Raw genomic sequence first — 18060 nt, 5'->3', positions numbered from 1 at the left:
TCCAAGAACTGGGGTTGCACTAACTCCACAGGAGGAAGAAACACAACGATTTGGCATATAGGTACAGCAAGTTATGGAATATTGGCCTTTACTACAAGAGATATGACGCACAGCATTGGTGGAGGCTCTGATGCAACGTCACAGGTTTTTGCTGTGACTATACATGGAGTAAAGTGTAAAATATTGGTCTTCATATTTATGAATGCAGTGTAGGTTCACCAGGTTGATTCCTGGAATAAAGTATGACGTGAAGAGAGGTTGAGCATTTTAAGTTTTTATTTACTGGAGTTTCAGAATATGTGGATGCCTTTGTAGATAAAGTGAGACATTTATTCTCTTATGGAATAATTGATGAGAGTAGGACAATGATCCATGCACTTTAGTAAAACAATCATTAAGGTCCCTCATGGTAGGCTGATCCAAAAGATTAAGGCACATACGATCCATGGTGACTTGATAGATTGGATTCAAATTTGGCTTAGCTGTAAAGGCTGAGGGCAGTGATCGAGGGGTGTTTTTCTGACTGGAGTTCTGTGACATTGGTGTTTCAAAGGGATCAATGCCAGGCCTTTGTTATCTGCGATATATATAAATGATTAGGGCGAAAGTGGAAGTGAGTTGATTAATAAGTTTGCAGATGACACAAAAATGTGAGGAAAGTTGTCAAAAGATACAGCAGGATATAAACCAGTTGGAAATATGGGCAGAGAAATGACAAATGAAATTTAACCTGGAGCAATGTGAGGTGTTGCACTGTAAGAGGAAAATATAGAGTAAGTGGCAGGACCTTTAGGAGCATTCATGTACGAAGTAATTTTGTGGTATAGCTCCCTGAAAATGGCGACACAAATACATATGATGGTAAAGAAAGCACACAGCATACCTGCCTTCATCAGTAGGGGCAAATGAGTATAAAAGTCAGAAAGTTATGTTGCAGCTGTGTAAAACTTTGGTTCGGCCGCATTTGGAGTGTTATGTACCATTCTGGTCACCACTTTGAAGAGGGTGCAGAAGATATTCATCAGGAGGCTGCGTGGATTATGTCCAACTGGTTTAGAGAGTGCTTGGAATATGCCAAGGAAAGTGGGGGAAGCAGATATCATAGCAATTTTTAAGAAGCATTTAGACAGGCATATGAACAAGTAAGCAATGGAGGGATATAGATCATATGCAAGCAGATGTTCAGTTTAGTTTGGCATCCTAGTTGGCAAAGACATTGCAGGCCAAAGGGTCTATTCCCATGCTGCACTGTTCTGTGGTTTGTCTCTTTGGAATCATTACCCTAGAGAACTATGGAACTGGACTCTGGCAGAGATTGACAAATATTTGAGGGAGATAAGGGATTTGGTAAGAGAGTAGAGATGTGACGTGGAAGCCAAGGTTGGATTAGACGTGTTCTTATCAGGCCAATTGGCTCACTCTTGCTCCTGTTTTTTATGTTCATATTATCATGATTGTTGGGGCGCTCAGTAATCACAACAACCAAAGATACTTCCAGAAGCTTGTTTGTATTTTTACAAGGATTGCTGACAATTAATTCTTAAATTGTGCTGAGTTTGTAGTAGTTACTGGTGAACTTAAATTTTTATCATATAAAGTTTCTTGCTAAAAATGTCTCCTCCAATTGTTAATTTCTCTTCTTCCTTCCCTCTTATTCTCCTGCTGGTCAGCAGCTGTTGCGACAGATGTAAGGAGGAAGTAGCCCATTGTTTCCAAATAACTGTTAGCTTGCCGTGTTTCACGACACGTTCACTTGGCGTAGCTTATCCATCACATAATATTTATGATTTCAGAATATCAAGCAGTTCTCAATTTTTTTGTAGCCACAGCCTGGAGATCCATTTAATTTTGCATACGATGATGCAATCAACTTTTTTTTAACTTCCAAGGTTATATTTTAAAAGTCCACTGTAGTTTACGTATATTTATTAAAGAAATTGCTTTGGATTTCACTGCCATGTGGTTTATATCAATCTGTTAGCAATTGAAGGCAGATTCTGTATTTTATAAACTGTCACCTGTTTAAGCTCCTGAGTTATTGGCTATTTTCCCGAGTACATCTTACTACTCCTTCACTGGGAGCCACACTAACCACTGCTGATGTGCACAGTATCAACTAAAATAATCCATATGGAATAGTCAAATCAATTAGTTGAGATCAATGATTATTTGTGGCTCAGAAAGTAAACTGTGGTAGGGCAACTGCATTTGCAGCAGATGAAGAAGATAAGTTGTTAACTCTGGGCCCTCTTCACAGCTGACTGAGTTTCTGTCACCTTTCAGCTCTTCTGATGCCCTCCAGATAAGTCAGCCTCCAGATGCTATCTCCCTATGCTTTGTTTTGATGTCTGCCATATCTCATTTGCATTTGTCTTTATAGAGGAGGTATGAACACTGAGCCAGTCGTGGCTCAGTAACTGATTCACCTGGGAATCTTTTTAGAAAACATTGTTGATTTAGTAATGAGTCTTTGCTGATATATTTAGCATGCTTTATGAGCTGGCGATTGCCTCTCCAAGAGATGGTTAGGTGGAAAAAGTGGAAACTTTAACATTTTTTCTCATTTTTGCATTTGTTGTCCAGGTTTCATCTATTTATGGGACTGTACTAAGTATATGGTCGTGATAGATCAGCTGTTAGGGTTTTTATGTCTGGTTGCTACAGGCCTACGTGTCTACTCAGCTTGGATGGAGCAAATGGAGTGTTTGCATTACATGTTGATTTCAGTATTTTAATAGATTGCCTATGGATATGTGAAGATGTTAACAATCTCAGTAATACATTAGTAGTATTAATTGATGATGGACCTTAATGTTCATCTCTCTGATGCTGATGGCCAATCCAAACTCTTTACAGGCATGTGAAAGATAGTCTATTATATACTTGAAGTATTATTTTTTCACAGGACTATAAGACCGTATCAGCATACAGCAACTTACTATTGGCACTCATTTGAGTTGCTGTCAGGCAGGCTGGGCTGAGTAGTTTTCCATCAATTCAGATGTGTAAGTTTAACATCCTCGATGGATGAGCTGAAAGCATTTAACAGCAGCAGTGGAGGAATATGTTAAAGGGCATTGGGACCAGAACACAACCCCGTTTGGCCTCACTGGAGATTTTGTAATGTTCCAACATTGCCCTATCTTAGCTGAGCTCATGTTGTTATAAAAGGAACAGATCACATTGAGCGCATTTTGGAGGCAGCCAATTTTCTTCAGTAACTTGCATAAACTGTTCCTGATCTCATAATTGAATGCCTTGTTGAGAATGAGGGAGGCAGTTTACAATAGATTTCTTTGTTCACGGTATTTCTGTTGGAAACGCTGCACTAAAGGATCAACTCAATTGTGGACCCCTAAGTCCAAATGCCACTCTGGGATTTGGGATAAATATTTGAAGGTACATAATTCAAATAACTCTGAGGTGATATAGTATTTCAATGTGTAGTCTCTTGCAGCTGTCCTGTAAGGTACTATCAAGTCACCTTCAGCCATAATCTACACTCTGGTCATGCACAGACAATTTATTTCCCAAAAATGTTCATCAGGGAAGTACAGCGATAAGACAGAATTCCTCCTCATAGGCTCCAAAGCCACACTCAGCAAAATCAATAACCCCACTCTCACCATCGACGGCACCACTGTCTCCCCATCTCCCCAGGCCCGCAACCTTGGCGTGATCTTTGATTCCACCCTCTCCCTTGAGCCTCACATCCGCCATGTCATTAAAACCTCCTTCTTTCATCTCCGCAACATCGCCAAACTCAGACCCTCTCTCACACCTCCCGCTGCTGAAAGACTCATCCATGCCTTCATCTCCTCCCGACTGGACTATTGCAACTCACTTCTCCTTGGCATCAGCTCCACCTACATCAACCGACTCCAACTGGTCCAGAACGCAGCCGCCCGACTCATCACCCACACCAAATCCTGGCATCACATCACTCCAGTCCTCAAACAACTTCACTGGCTTCCCATCTCCCACCGGATCACCTACAAAATCCTTATCCTCACCTACAAAGCCCTCCACCATCTGCCCCCCCCCATATCTCACTGACCTCCTCTCCCCCTACCAACCCTCACGGTCCCTCAGATCCACATCAGCCGGTCTCCTCTCCATCCACAAGTCCAAGCTCTGCAGTTTTGGGGACAGAGCCTTCTCCAGGGCAGCTCCCAGGCTCTGGAACTCCCTCCCCCAACTGATCCGCAATTCCGTGTCCCTCACCATCTTCCAGTCCCGCCTCAAGACCCATCTCTTCACCTCTGCCTATCCTTAGCCCCACGTCTCCCACCCTTTTCATCTGTGCATTAATTGCCTCATATTGTGTTTTGAATTTAATTCTGTCTTTACTTTGTGTACTAGTCATGTCTCTACTATTTATTTCATTCCCCTTACATGTTTTTCCTCTACCTGCTAAATTTTTGTAAGGTGTCCTTGAGACTCTTGAAAGGCGCCCATAAATAAAATTTATTATTATTATTATTATTATTATTATTATTATTATTACCTCATTAGTTTTTATAATCCCTGCACTCACCTTTACTCAATTATGGTATAACAGGAAGAAACATTGCAATCCAGGGCTCTCTCTTCTGTCCAACACAAAGAGAGAGGTTCAAGCAGATGCCGAGGGATCAATGGTTTCAATGCTTGTTGAGGTCAGGGGAATGGCACAAATAGAGCACAGGAAAATAGCAACCCAGACCAAGGAGAGGCATAACAATAAATTGGACACTCCTGATAAAAGATGGAGTATTCATATATGAAGTTGACATCATCTGTATGTGATGTTTAGCAACTACAATGACCAAGCCAAGTGGGGGGCATGCCTTTCTTAATGGAGGCCTTTTAACAATCTTGATACGGATCTACTGTGGACCTTATGGTTCTTTTATTAATCAGTTCTTGGAACAGGAGGGTCATAATTTTAAAATCAACATAGTAAATATTGTTTCTCTTGTCAAGATAAGGGGTAAAGTGTGCTGGTGGGAAGCTAATCTTAATTCACAATAACACTTTTGAACCTATCTTTTGCTCGACCCGAACGTCACCCATTCCTTCTCTCCAGCGATGCTGCCTGTCCCACTGAGTTGCTCTAGCATTTTGTGTCTACCTTCTTCAGATTCAGATTCAAACTTGTCATTGTGCAGTGTACAAGTACAGAGATAACGAAATGCAGTTGGCATCCTAACCAAGAGTGTGAAAACAGAATAGTAGAACAGTAATATATATATATATGTATATACAGTACCCATAGTGCAATTTTCGGGGGGGGGGGAGTTTAGTCACTGGGAGAAGGAGTGTCCGGGGTGGGGGGGGGGGGGGGGGGGGGGGGGATGACTGGCAATCACCAAGGCGTAGAGTTAAGTAGGGTAACAACCAGAGGGAAGAAGCTGTTCCTGAACCTGCTGGTCCAGGAACGGAGAGACCTGTAGCGCCTCCCAGATGGGAGGAGGGTAAACAATCTGTGGTTGGGGTAAGAGCAGTCCTTGACGATGCTGCGCGCCCTTCGCAGACATCGCTTGTTCTGGACAGCCTCAATGGAGGGGAGTGAGGAACCGGTGATGCGTTGGGTGGTTTTTACCACCCTCTGCAGTGCTTTCCGGTCAGAGACAGAGCAGTTGCCATGCCATACTGTGATACAGTTAGTAAGGATGCTCTCGATGGTGCAGCGTTAGAAGTTCACCAGAATCTGAGGAGACAGATGGACCATCTTTAGTCTCCTCAGGAAGAAGATACACTGGTGAGCCTTCTTAATCAGTGTTGAGGTATTATGGGTCCAAGAGAGGTCATCAGAGATGTTGACCCCCAGAAACCTGAAGCTGGAAACACGTTCCACCACTGTCCCGTTAATATGGACGGGGGTGTGCGTGCCATCCCTAGACCTTCTGTAGTCCACAAGGAGCTCTTTGGTCTTCTTGGTGTTAAGGGCCAGGTTGTTGTCAGCGCACCATGCTGCTAGGAGCTGGACCTCCTCCCTATAGGCCGACTCATCGTTGTCGCTGATGAGGTCAATCACCATTGTATCATCTGCATACTTGATAATGGTGTTAGTATCATGTACAGGTGTGCAGTTGTAGGTGAAGAGGGAGTAGAGGAGAGGGCTCAGAGGGCTCAGGTTCTTTTGAACCTAGGTCAGCTTCTGCTGCTGTGCTATAAAATTGAGGTCAGGAAAGTATTTTGGGTCTGGATAGTGTATATCCATCACAGCTAATCTGAGTGTTGTCATTGGCTTATGTGTGGGCTTGCAAATGAATATACAGATACAACTCTTCAATACACAGGATTTCATCATTGACAGGGCATGTCAAATTGCTGCTTTCATGCAGATGTTATCATCAAAAGCTAAAGAATGTTGGATGGCACAGGATGTAACTCCAATTGCAGTATATGCACAAGGACACGAGAAGATAGGGTTAGGAGTTGGCCACCCAGCTCCTTACATTTCCTAATTCTTTGATCCTTCAAACTTTTCTCCATTTCCACCCAAAGACCAGTAAATGATCTGACCTCCACCATTCTCGGGACACAGAACCCCAGAGATCCAATCTCTTTGAGAGAAAAAACTTCCACTCGCATCATGAACCCCTTCCCAGATCCCATGCTTGAATAAGGTCATTCAAACTCCAAAACCACAAACCCAACTGCTCAGCCTTTCCTGACAGGAAAATCCTTCCTCCATGCACCAGAACACACAGGTCCCTCTGAACACCATCCCTCAGACTTCAACCTCTCTACCTGGACAACAAACCAACTGTTGATCCCTCTTACTGAACTGCATGACTTCACACTCCCCCCCCCACCCATTAAACTCTATTTGTCATGTTTTGCCCAGTCACTCAATCTATTGATACATGAATCATCACAACATGCCCTTCCATCTAGTTTTGTACTACTTGTAAATCTTTTCATTTCATTCCCTTATGCAGTAATTGTGGACTCACATGAAAACATAATGTTTCTTTGGGAATTTATTTTAATGTTTTCAGGGAGACTATTCAATTAAATTTTGCCCACTTAACATGATGTTGTTTTAACTGTCAGCATTCACCCACATGGCTCCAGTCTGCAGCACCAGATAAACCGGATAGCAACAATTCACAGATATCCCATCAGAGTATGTCTGCTGACATACTCTAAATACACCCAAGATGGATAAATCCACAAAGAAAGAATCTTAAATATTATGTTGGACATTGTCAAGAAGAATAATAGTAATGACATCAAGACAGCTATGATGGTGGACAGCAGCAGGTTTATGTAGGCATTCTGGTGAAAGTGTGGAGCACATCATGTGTATGGCACTTCGCAATAATCGAGAAGTTAAATTACCAGGCAAAGTGCACGTCCTATTGAGCAGAGTTTGGTTGACCTGTAGATGGCTACAGAAATGTATCACTGCAATTCATGACAATGTCTGTCCATGGAAATGCCAATAATTAAAAACATAATGGCCGAACATACTCAGCAAGTCAAGCAGCAAATGTGGAAAGAGAAAGAGTTTGGATAGATTACTTTTCATTAGTTAACTTTATTTCTATGTTAACTCTGCATCTATAGATCCTGTCTGACCTGCTGATCTTTTCCAATCTATTCAGTTTTTAATCTGGATTTCCAGCATGTGCAACTTTTTGCTCTTCGAATTGAGAAACCTAATGTAATAAATGAGCGTCTATTCTGATAGAAAACTGAGAAATTTGAACATTTTTGGAACTTGGTTCAATGAGCTCTTATTTCTCTGATTAGTTTCCTCAGTAGATGAAACTGTATCATCCAAGTTAAATTTAGAACTAAGTTAACAACAATTAAAAATTAAATATGGTTGATATAAACAGGATTGTGGGTCCTCATCCTTCCTCTTGCAAAGTCCACAATCAGTTCATTGGTTTTAATGATATTGAGAGCCAGCTTGTGGTGCTGTCTTCACTTGGTCAATCGGTCGATCTCACTTCTATACTCTGACTCATCACCATCTGTATTTCATCCAACAACGTTGGTGTCGTCGGCGAACGTGAAGATGGAGTTCGCACCGTGCCCGGCTACACAATCATGAGTATAGAAGGTAAGCCAATTATGTACCCCTTTTCGATATAGAAACATAGAAAAATAGGTGCGCGCCGACCAGCGATCTCCGCACATTCACACTATCCTACACACACGAGGGACAATTTTTACATTCACCAAGCCAATTAACCTACAAACCTTTACGTCTTTGGAGTGTGGGAGGAAACTGGAGATCTCGGAGAAAACTCATGCGGACACCGTACAAACTCCGTACAGACAGCACCCGTAGTCAAGATCGAACCCGGGTCTCCGGCGCCGCATTTGCTGTAAGGCAGAAACTCTACCGCTACGCCACCGTGACTCCCCAATATTGAGAACATTTTTCCTGCAGCTAGCCTGCATGTAGCCTGTCCAATCCTTTAAGAATTGTATATTTTTCTATAAGATCTCCTCTCATCCTTCTAAATTCCAGTGAATACAAGCCCAGTCGACCCATTCTTTCATCATATGTCAGTCCCGCCATCCCGGGGATTAACCTGGTGAACCTTTGCTGCACTCCCTCAATCACAATAATGTCCTTCCTCAATTTAGGAGACCAAAATTGCACACAATACTCCAGGCGTGGTCTCACCAGGGCCCTGTACAAGTGCAGTAGGAACTCCTTGCTCCTAAACTCAAATCCTCTCGCAATGAAAGCCAACATGCCATTAAGGGCCTGTCCCACTTTCACGACCTAATTCACAACCTCTGCCAGGTTTGCCCTTGAATCATACTCACAGCATGGTCATCACGAGGTCGTAGGTAGGTCGCAGCAGGCTGTGATGCTAGTCGTAGGTACTCGTGGCATCAAGTATTTCGGGGCGTTTTTTCTAGCCTGATAAAAAATGTCCACGGGTAAAAAAGGTTGTGAATTAGGTCGTGAAAGTGGGACAGGCCCTTAAGTTTTCTTCACTGCCCGCTATACCTGCATGCTTACCTTCAGTGACTGAAGTACAAGCACACCCAGGTCTCATTGCACCTCCTCATTTCCTATATGAACCATCTTTTTGGATGAGTATTCTTCAGATTCTAGAAGCACACAAATTTGAATGACACAAGTTGTTGGAAACGGTTTATTTTCCTTCCCCTATCCCAATGGGTCAAATCTCTCTAAACTTGAAAGGGAGAAGTTGGATCACTGGAGCCAAATATACTCACAATCCATCTGCTGTTGGGGGTTCAAATTTGCTATTGTGCCAGTTTCATATTATACCAGGGATGGTTCAGAAAGCCCAACTCTTGGGAAAGAAGTACATTGAATCGCACCTTATTCTTAATAATTCCACCATGCCCTGCAGGCTTGACACGTCACTGTAGTGCCGAGAAGGAACAGCTATCACATAGGTGTTGTTCAACTCCACGCATGGACATAGAAAATAATGTAGCGCAAGCTCACGGAGCAAGTGTCCGTCACGGAGCAGGCTCAAAAACCTGCCAACGTCTATCCACAACCAACTGAAATATGACGTTAAAAAGATACAAAGCGCTGGAGTAACAGCGGGTCAGGTAGCACCTCTGGATAATATGGATAGGCGACGTTACGGGTTGGGACCCTTCCTCGATCCTTTTTTTGTAATTCACTTTATGCCTTATATTTGTAAACCAGCCCCTTGCAGTTGCTTGTTTTTCTGAAATATAACATGGCATGCTCAGTTAATCAAATACGGGTTCTGGGAGCTTTCTGTCATCAAATTGGTAAACGCATGTTCCATTATCGCAGTGACTTGACAATAGATTCGTTAACTGTTCTGAAGAGGTGAAAGGCGCCACATAATAGCAATTTGCAGCAGTCGCTTCGACTCTTCCGTCCAGCCTCCAGCGGCTTCACAAAGCCAAGAAGCGGCGGGGCGGGGGGTCAGTGCCGGACGGCGCGTGCGCGTCGCAGACAATTGAAGATGGCGATGGTTGCGGTGACGGTTGGGGCCGCCCGGAGCTCGCGAGCGCTGCCGTCCCGGAGATGAGGCGGCGGCGGCATCACCGAAACCGCGAGTCCAAACACAACCCCGCCGGGCCCTTGGGGGGGAGGGGGGTGGTGGTGGTAAGTGGACAGACGGGGGAAGTACGGCCAGTCCGCGATCGGACCGGAGGGAGGGAGGGAGGAAGGAAGGAACGATAAACAAACAAACAAACAAGACACGGAGAAAAGTGAATAGGAAAGGGGAGAGATCGGGGCAGTGAGGAAGGAGGGAGGGGAAGGGGGAGCAGCAGTGAGGGGGCGTGCGCCGGGGGGGGGGGAGCTGGTAGAAGGAGAGAGTAGAGGGGGGGAGGAGGAGTGAGTGAAGGGGGAGAAGGTGTGGAGAAGGGGGATGTGGAGGTGAAAGGAGGAAAAGGGGGTGGCGGGGGAGAGAGCAGGCAGGAGAATGGGGTTGAGAAGAAAAGATAGATCACCCACGATTGAATGGCGTAGACGCGATGGGAGAATGCCCTGATTTTGCTCCCTATATCTTAAGAACCTTTGAGGGGGAAGAGGCAGAGACAGGCAGAAGGGGGAGGAGGGACAGATAGTGGCACAAGGGGGAGGGGGGGTGGAGGAGGAGGGAGCGAGAGGGCTCCTGCGGGGTAGGAAGGAGTGAGAGTATGAGGGAAGGAGGAGGGACTTTGGAGGAGGCAGAAGGAGGAACAATGAGGGGGGAGACGGTATTGGGAGGGAGAGGATTCGTGCAAGGAGTAGAGAGATACGAGGAAGGAGGGAGAGGGTACGGGTAAGGAGGAGGGGGAGAGAGGGTAGGGGGAATTGGAGGGAGGGAGAGGGTGCGTGCAAAGAGGAGGGAGGAAGAGGGTGCGTGCAAGGAAGAGGGAGTCGGGGTGCGTGCAAGGGGGGGGGGAGGGAGCGTGCGAGGAGGGGGATGCATAGGGTGCACGAGCAAGGGAGTGGGCGGGGGGGGGGGGGTATGTAGGTGGGAGGATGAAGAAGAAAGTTGGAGCTGAGGGGCACCTAAGAGAGGAGGAAGTGTCTTGTGGGGAGATGGGAAGAGAAGCATGTGTGGGGAGGAGGGAAGGTAAAGGCAATGGCTGGAGGGACGGAAGGGGACGAGCATGTGAAAGAGGGGTGTGAGGGACCACAGGGAAGCCAAAGCACGTGGGGAATGGTAGAGTGCGGGGATGAACGTCAGTAGGAGGGTGCGGGAGAGTTGGAGGTGGGGGAGGGAGCCGGGAGGAGGATGGCAGCAGAGGGCAAGTGCACAGCCTGGGGGCAGAGAGAAAGGGGATGGAGAACAGAGGTCAAGATTATCTATCTATATATATTCAATTCAGTATTTATTTTGCATTGGTGCTCCATTTCAAATCACAGTACTTGTGTTTCGTTCATGGGAATACACAACAAAAGATCCTGTCACTCTCCCAACTCTATTTTATCAACATACAATTTGTGAATTATCTATTGTCCACTTGTAGTCTCAGGTAAATTTAACTTCAAAGCATAACAGTGATGGGATATCATTTGCCTTAAATTATAAGGCTCAGAAATAGCCATTTGAAAGCAGGGTGAAAATAGTGTTGGATCTTTCGTTCTATAAAGTTCATGGTCTTCCATGGTCATGGTTTTAATGTAGTTTCACCTATAAAAGTCACCACCTTGTCATCCTGGAACCATTTTCTTTCTTTTATTTGTCACTGAGGAGTAGTGGTAATGTTTCTGGATTTCAGTTGTAAGGATATTTTATCCAAGTGGGAAATAGATTGGGGCTAAATGAAGGTTGGTGCCATAAGTCACTTAAAGACCAGAAATAACTGGGATAGACACAAAATGTCACAGTAACTCAGCAGGACTGGCAGCATCTCTGGAGAGAAGGAATGGGTGAAGTTTTGGGTCAAGACCCCTCTTCAGACTCGGGGGAGAGGGAGTCTAGAGATATGGAACGGTAAGGTATGAAAATGACAGATCAAAGCAGACGATGAATTGATAACAGGGAATTGTAGTGGTTACACAAGGATAGATGCCTTTGTGTTACATTTGTTTTTATTATCAAAAATCTATGATAATAGATTATCATTCGATTATGCAGTACCAATTTGTAATTAATGAAATATTACTACCTGAAACTCATTGTTCAATAGTTTTAATTTCCAACTAAATGCAAAATCACTCAATAAATCAGTTTTCTTTGCCTTTTTAAATATTTTTGTCAAACTTTGAAGTTGTGGTCTCATTGTTTCTTTCACGTTATATATTTAACTAGGTGTCAAAGCCCCAAAGCCCGCTATTGTTTTGCCAGTTTCCAAGTGGTAAATTGCTAAATCACAAGAAATTATGAAACCACTTCTATTAAAACAGAAGGTACACACAATTGCTGGGGAAACTCAGCGGGTGCAGCAGCATCTATGGAGCGAAGGAAATGAAGGAAATTAAGTCCTATTAAAACAGGACTGGTTCCCTTTTCAATACATTGCACATTTCCAGTATTGAGCTTAAAACAATTGAGCCAAGCTAACAATTTTAATGCTTGCCTCTAACCACAGAGCTGTGGATTTAAGTAGTGCTGCAGATTTGAGCACATAATTCAATCATGAATGCCAATGACTGGACAATATCTACTGTGCATTCTTTTGGATGAAATGTTAACCAAGATTATCTGTCGTTTTAAATACGGTTAAAGGCTTTATATGGGAGAGAGGAACTTTTTTCCTGAGCTACTAACACCAGGAGAAACTGAAACATGTGGTGGGCTGATCAAGAACCATGCTCTTAATAAGAGGTGATGGGTTGTATAAGCTTGTATGAAGGTATCATCAATTTGGTATCCCAAAGATTGTAGATAAACAGTAAGTAGAAGCATACTGCTATAGTTCTAAGATTGGATAAAGATGGCAGGCCAATAACTAGTTGTGCATCAGAAATGTATAAAGATGCTTATAATCCTAGCAAAATTCTTTTAAAAATATGTTGATCTATGTGCACAAGGTGTTGATAAAAAGTGAACTGGGAAGTAAATGTTTCAAGGCATGACATTTAGAAAAGAGTTGGGTGGGGGTTAAAGGGAAGAGCTTCAGATTATTTATTAGAAGTTACATAATGACAGAAATATAATAATATAGCTTTAGAAATGTGAAAACTGAATCATTGTGGATAGTTTGTTTTTAAACGCGCTTAGTGTTAACATACAGTTGATGGCAATTGGAGGTGGACATTAATAATGAACCAATAATCATTAGGAATTTCAACTACCCCAAATGTAACTGACCAAAAGAGATAGGTATTGTGAATAATGAGGTCTGACAGCATATGCTGGGTTATATTCTAAAAGCGCAGCAAGAGGTACTATTGCATTTAATATTGGGGAATGAACCAGAACAAACAGAAGACTGGAAACAGCTGGGGTACCGCAGGGCTCAGTGCTGGGACTCCAGCTAGTTACAATATATATTAATGATTTGGACGAGGGAATTGAATGCAACATCTCCAAGTTTGCGGATGACACGAAGCTGGGGGGCAGTGTTAGCTGTGAGGAGGATGCTAGGAGGCTGCAAGGTGACTTGGATAGGCTGGGTGAGTGGGCAAATGCATGGCAGATGCAGTATAATATGGATAAATGTGAGGTTATCCACTTTGGTGACAAAAACAGGTAGACTGTTATCTGAATGGTGGCCGATTAGGAAAAGGGGAGATGCAACGAGACCTAGGTGTCATGGTACACCAGTCATTAAAAGTAGGCATGCAGGTGCAGCAGGCAGTGAAGAAAGCGAATGGTATCTTAGCATTCATAGCAAAAGGATTTGAGTATAGGAGCAGGGAGCTTCTACTGCAGTTGTACAGGGTCTTGGTGAGACCACACCTGGAGTATTGCATACAGTTTTGGTCTCCTAATCTGAGGAAAGACATTCTTGCCATAGAGGGAGTAACAGAGAAGGTTCACCAGACTGATTCCTGGGATGTCAGGACTTTCATATGAAGAAAGACGATAGACTCGGCTTGTACTCGCTAGAATTTAGAAGATTGAGGGGGGATCTTATAGAAACGTACAAAATTCTTAAGGGGTTGGACAGGCTAGATGCAGGAAGTTTGTTCCCGATGTTGGGGAAGTCCAGAACAAGGGGTCACAGTTTAAGGATAAGGGGGAAATCTTTTAGGACCGAGATGAGGAAAACATTTTTCACACAGTGGTGAATCTCTGGAATTCTCTGCCACAGAAGGTAGTTGAGGCCAGTTCATTGGCAATATTTAAGAGGGAATTAGATGTGGCCCTTGTGGCTAAAGGGATCAGGGGGTATGGAAAGAAGGCAGGTACAGGATACTGAGTTGGATGATCAGCCATGATCATATTGAATGGCGGTGCAGGCTCGAAGAGCCGAATGGCCTACTCCTGCACCTATTTTCTATGTTTCTATAATGATCCTAGATTCTCCAACTAGTGGAAGTAGTTTCTCTGGACATCAGATTCATTTGAAATGTTGAAATCTTTGACAATATGGCCCCATAATCTTATAAAGAAGTAAGGATTACAGCATTGTTTTGGATAATATGGGTATTTAATATTAACCTTTGGAGCCCTTGTATCATCCCAGTAAACTGCATTGTTTTCAAGGTAAGTATAAGGAATGATGCTCTGAACTGAACAGGAGGGGCATTCCCTGGCATTAATTCAGGATACATTTTTGAAATGGATTTCTGGCAAACAGAAAACTGCAAAGAGGTGATGGCTGTCATAGTCATACAGCATGAAAACAGCCCTTGGTCCAACTTGACCAAGATGCCTATCTAAACTAGTCCTGTTTGCTTGAGTTAGGCCCATATCCCTGTAAACCTTTCCTAACTATGTATCTGACCAAATTTATTTAAAATGGTCTTATTATACCTGCCTCAACCACTTTCTCTGGCAGCTCATTCTATATATGCACTACCCTTTGTGTGAAGAAGTTGCCGCTCGGGTCCTTTTTTAAATCTTTCCCCTCTCACCTTAAATGTCTGCACTCTAGTTTTTGAGTCTGCTTCCCTGGGACATAATCTGTGTATTCACATAATCTACGCTCCTCCTGATTTCATATACATCTATAAGGTCACTTCTCAGCCTTGTACTCTCCAAGGATTAAAATCCTATCCTGCCCAACCTCTCTCTTTAACTCAGGCCATTAAGCTCTGAAAAAAAACGTTCTTGTAAATTGTCTTGCACACTTTCCAGCTTAATGATGTATTTCCTCTAGCAAGCCTATTTGCAATATTCCAAGCGTGACCTCACTAACATCTTGTACGACTGTAACATAACGTACCCACTCCTGTACTCAGTGTCCTGACTGCTGAAGGCCAGTGTGCCAAAAGCCTTTTTCACGATGTTTTTTAGATGGGTGGACAAAATTTAGAGATGAAAAAATACACCTGCCAATCAATCCCCACTCGCCTGTATCGACCTGCCACTTGCTAGGCTTTGTTCCATCCCCACCTCTGGTCCATCTTTCCTCCTCCCCCCCCCCACTGCAATCTGAAGAAAGATCCCATCCCAAAACGTTGCTCTATGTCTACACGAGATACTGCCTGGCTCGGTGAGTTACTCCAGCACTTTGTGTTTATTTTATCGTGACCAATCTAGTATCTAAGGTGGGGTGGAACCTTTTCACAGGCTAAAGCTACTCGGGAAGACCAGAACTCATCAACTGGTGATGAGGAAGTTGCAGGGTTGCGGTGGGGGAAATGGTGGTTAGGAAAGTCAGTGTATGACCCAAGTTGTGTTTTGCAAGTGCCTGTTATGTTGAAAACAAGATATCTGTTATCTTGATGAGGAAACAAGTTTTCTTATACGTATGAGTTGATACGAAAAGTCACCAGGAGGTACGTACACATAGTTGTGCTTTACTGTGTGTTTTGCTGCATGTCCCACAGCTTGTGAGTAGCTGATTGAGAGTTGCATTCCATGCTTGTCAAATGATTATTTCATGGCAAGGTTTGAAAATGTGATGTTGTGGTCTACTTTGGAGCTGTTATAATTCCTGTGAGCTGTTGAAATTTTACCACAAAATCAGTCATTTGTAAATTTATGCACTTTATGCAATCTTGATTTAATAATTCTAAAATTCTCCTTTGCTCAAAGATTGAAACCCATTAAGTGGTGGTACAGGATAAATTTCAATCGCTAAATTTGATCATCTCAAATGTTTCAGTAAATGGTCTCACTATTACAACATTGCTAGCGTGGTTACTCAGTTGCATAAGTTTAACTACTTTAAGCTACTTCATTAATAATCTTTCCTCTATGATAATATCAGAAATGGTCCAATTTGCTAAATATTTTTGTGTTATCCTCATTTGCAAGTCTTTGGATATTGAAACAGTCGTTGCCCATTTGAAACAAGATCTGTACAGTATCTTCAATTGATCAGTGGTAAATGCATTCGCACATTATCAACGGGGCAGTGAGAGTCTTCAACATGTGAATGCTTTACCATCGCCCCAAACAATAAAAGTGATTACAATTGAGCACCCCAACATAATCATGGAAAAGTATTTTTTAAATGATTAAATCAAAATTAAACAAAGTGTGTACATTTATAAGTGACTGATTTCATTGTATGTTTCACCAACTCACCTTTGAACGACCAACTCCAAAGCGAGCCACATTGTCACATCTACAAACGTCTCGTAACATAATTATTTGATGAGCATGAATGCGGTCTTATAGGGTTTCCACGCTTCTCATGAACTGCATGGGATATAGTAAACCCCTCTGCAAAAGAAAAACCAAACTGCTGGAAGAAATCATTTGGCCAAGCAACATCTGTGGAGGAGCGAGGAAATGTCAGTGTTTAGGGTCGAAACCCTGAATCAGGACTGAGTGAAGGATAATCGGTTTTAAAATAGAGAGAGGGATGAGAAGAGGAGCTGTTAGGTGATGGGTAGATTGAGCAGGGGTGAAGGATGACAGGCAAAGGAGCCAGATATGGGGTGAAGTTGGGAGGCAGAGGCAGGTGGATATGTGGAAACAGCCAAGGCAAAAAATAAACAACTAATTTTCCAATTCCAGGTAACCCTTACTTTCAGTGTTTCCTTCTCACACTCTCAATCTACCTCCAGTCCTCCCATTTTTTCTCCCTTCCCCATTCCCCCCATCACTCATTTTCATACCTGCCCCACCTGCCCCAACCCCGAGTTCCATCCACCTACTTCCCTTACTATCCAAACACAAGGCGTAGCTATGGGCACACGCATGGGCCCCAGCTACGCCTGCCTCTTTGTCGGGTACGTTGAACAATCCTTGTTCAATACGTACCAGGGCCCCATCCCCGACCTCTACCTCCATTACATTGACGACTGCTTTGGGGCCACCTCCTGCACCCACACACAACTGACTGACTTCATCCACTTCACCACCAACTTCCATCCGGCACTCCAATACACCTGGACCATTTCCGACACTTCCCTACCATTCCGTGACCTCACCATCTCCATCGCAGGGGACAGACTTCTGACCGACATACACTACAAACCAACTGACTCACATGGCTATCTGGACTACACGTCTTCCCACCCTGCCCCCTGTAAAGACTCCATCCCCTACTCCCAATTCCTCCGCCTACGCCGCATCTGTTCCCAGGATGAGATGTTCCACACCAGGGCATCGGAAATGTCCTCGTTCTTCAGGGAACGGGGATTCCCCTCCGCCACCATAGATGAGGCTCGCACCAGGGTCTCATCCATACCCCGCAACACTGCTATCTCTCCCCATCCCCGCACTCGCAACAAGGGCAGAGTCCCCCTAGTCCTCACCTTTCACCCCACCAGCCGGCAAATACAACAAATAATCCTCCGCCATTTCCGCCACCTCCAACGTGACCCCACCACTCGCCACATCTTCCCATCTCCCCCTATGTCTGCCTTCCGCAAAGACCGCTCCCTCCGCAACTCCCTTGTCAATTCTTCCCTCCCGTACCACCCCCTCCCCGGGCACTTTCCGTTGCAACCGCAAGAAATGCAACACCTGTCCCTTCACCTCCCCCCTCGACTCCATTCAAGGACCCAAGCAGTCGTTCCAGGTGCGACAAAGGTTCACCTGTATCTCCTCCAACCTCATCTACTGCATCCGCTGCTCT

The 18060-nt window shown here is 44.0% G+C and overlaps 1 protein-coding gene across 5 annotated transcripts in view; it reads left to right on the top strand.

Moving 5' to 3' along the window:
• The first annotated feature begins 9531 nt into the window (after window positions 1-9531).
• Window positions 9532-18060, top strand: part of fndc3a (fibronectin type III domain containing 3A) — a 160027-nt gene continuing 151498 nt past the window's right edge. For 2 of the 5 annotated variants that reach the window (XM_033032829.1, XM_033032824.1), the window contains exon 1: window positions 9919-10081. The gene's annotated coding sequence lies outside the window, so the exon portion shown is untranslated. Of the gene's footprint in view, window positions 9550-9902; window positions 10082-18060 lie in introns of those variants that run through there. The other 3 variants (XM_033032826.1, XM_033032827.1, XM_033032828.1) reach the window with 3 other exon arrangements.

This window comes from Amblyraja radiata, chromosome 14 (assembly GCF_010909765.2).
Source record: "Amblyraja radiata isolate CabotCenter1 chromosome 14, sAmbRad1.1.pri, whole genome shotgun sequence".
NCBI classification, from domain to species: domain Eukaryota; kingdom Metazoa; phylum Chordata; class Chondrichthyes; order Rajiformes; family Rajidae; genus Amblyraja; species Amblyraja radiata.
This window is presented reverse-complemented; position numbering and strand designations above follow the sequence as displayed.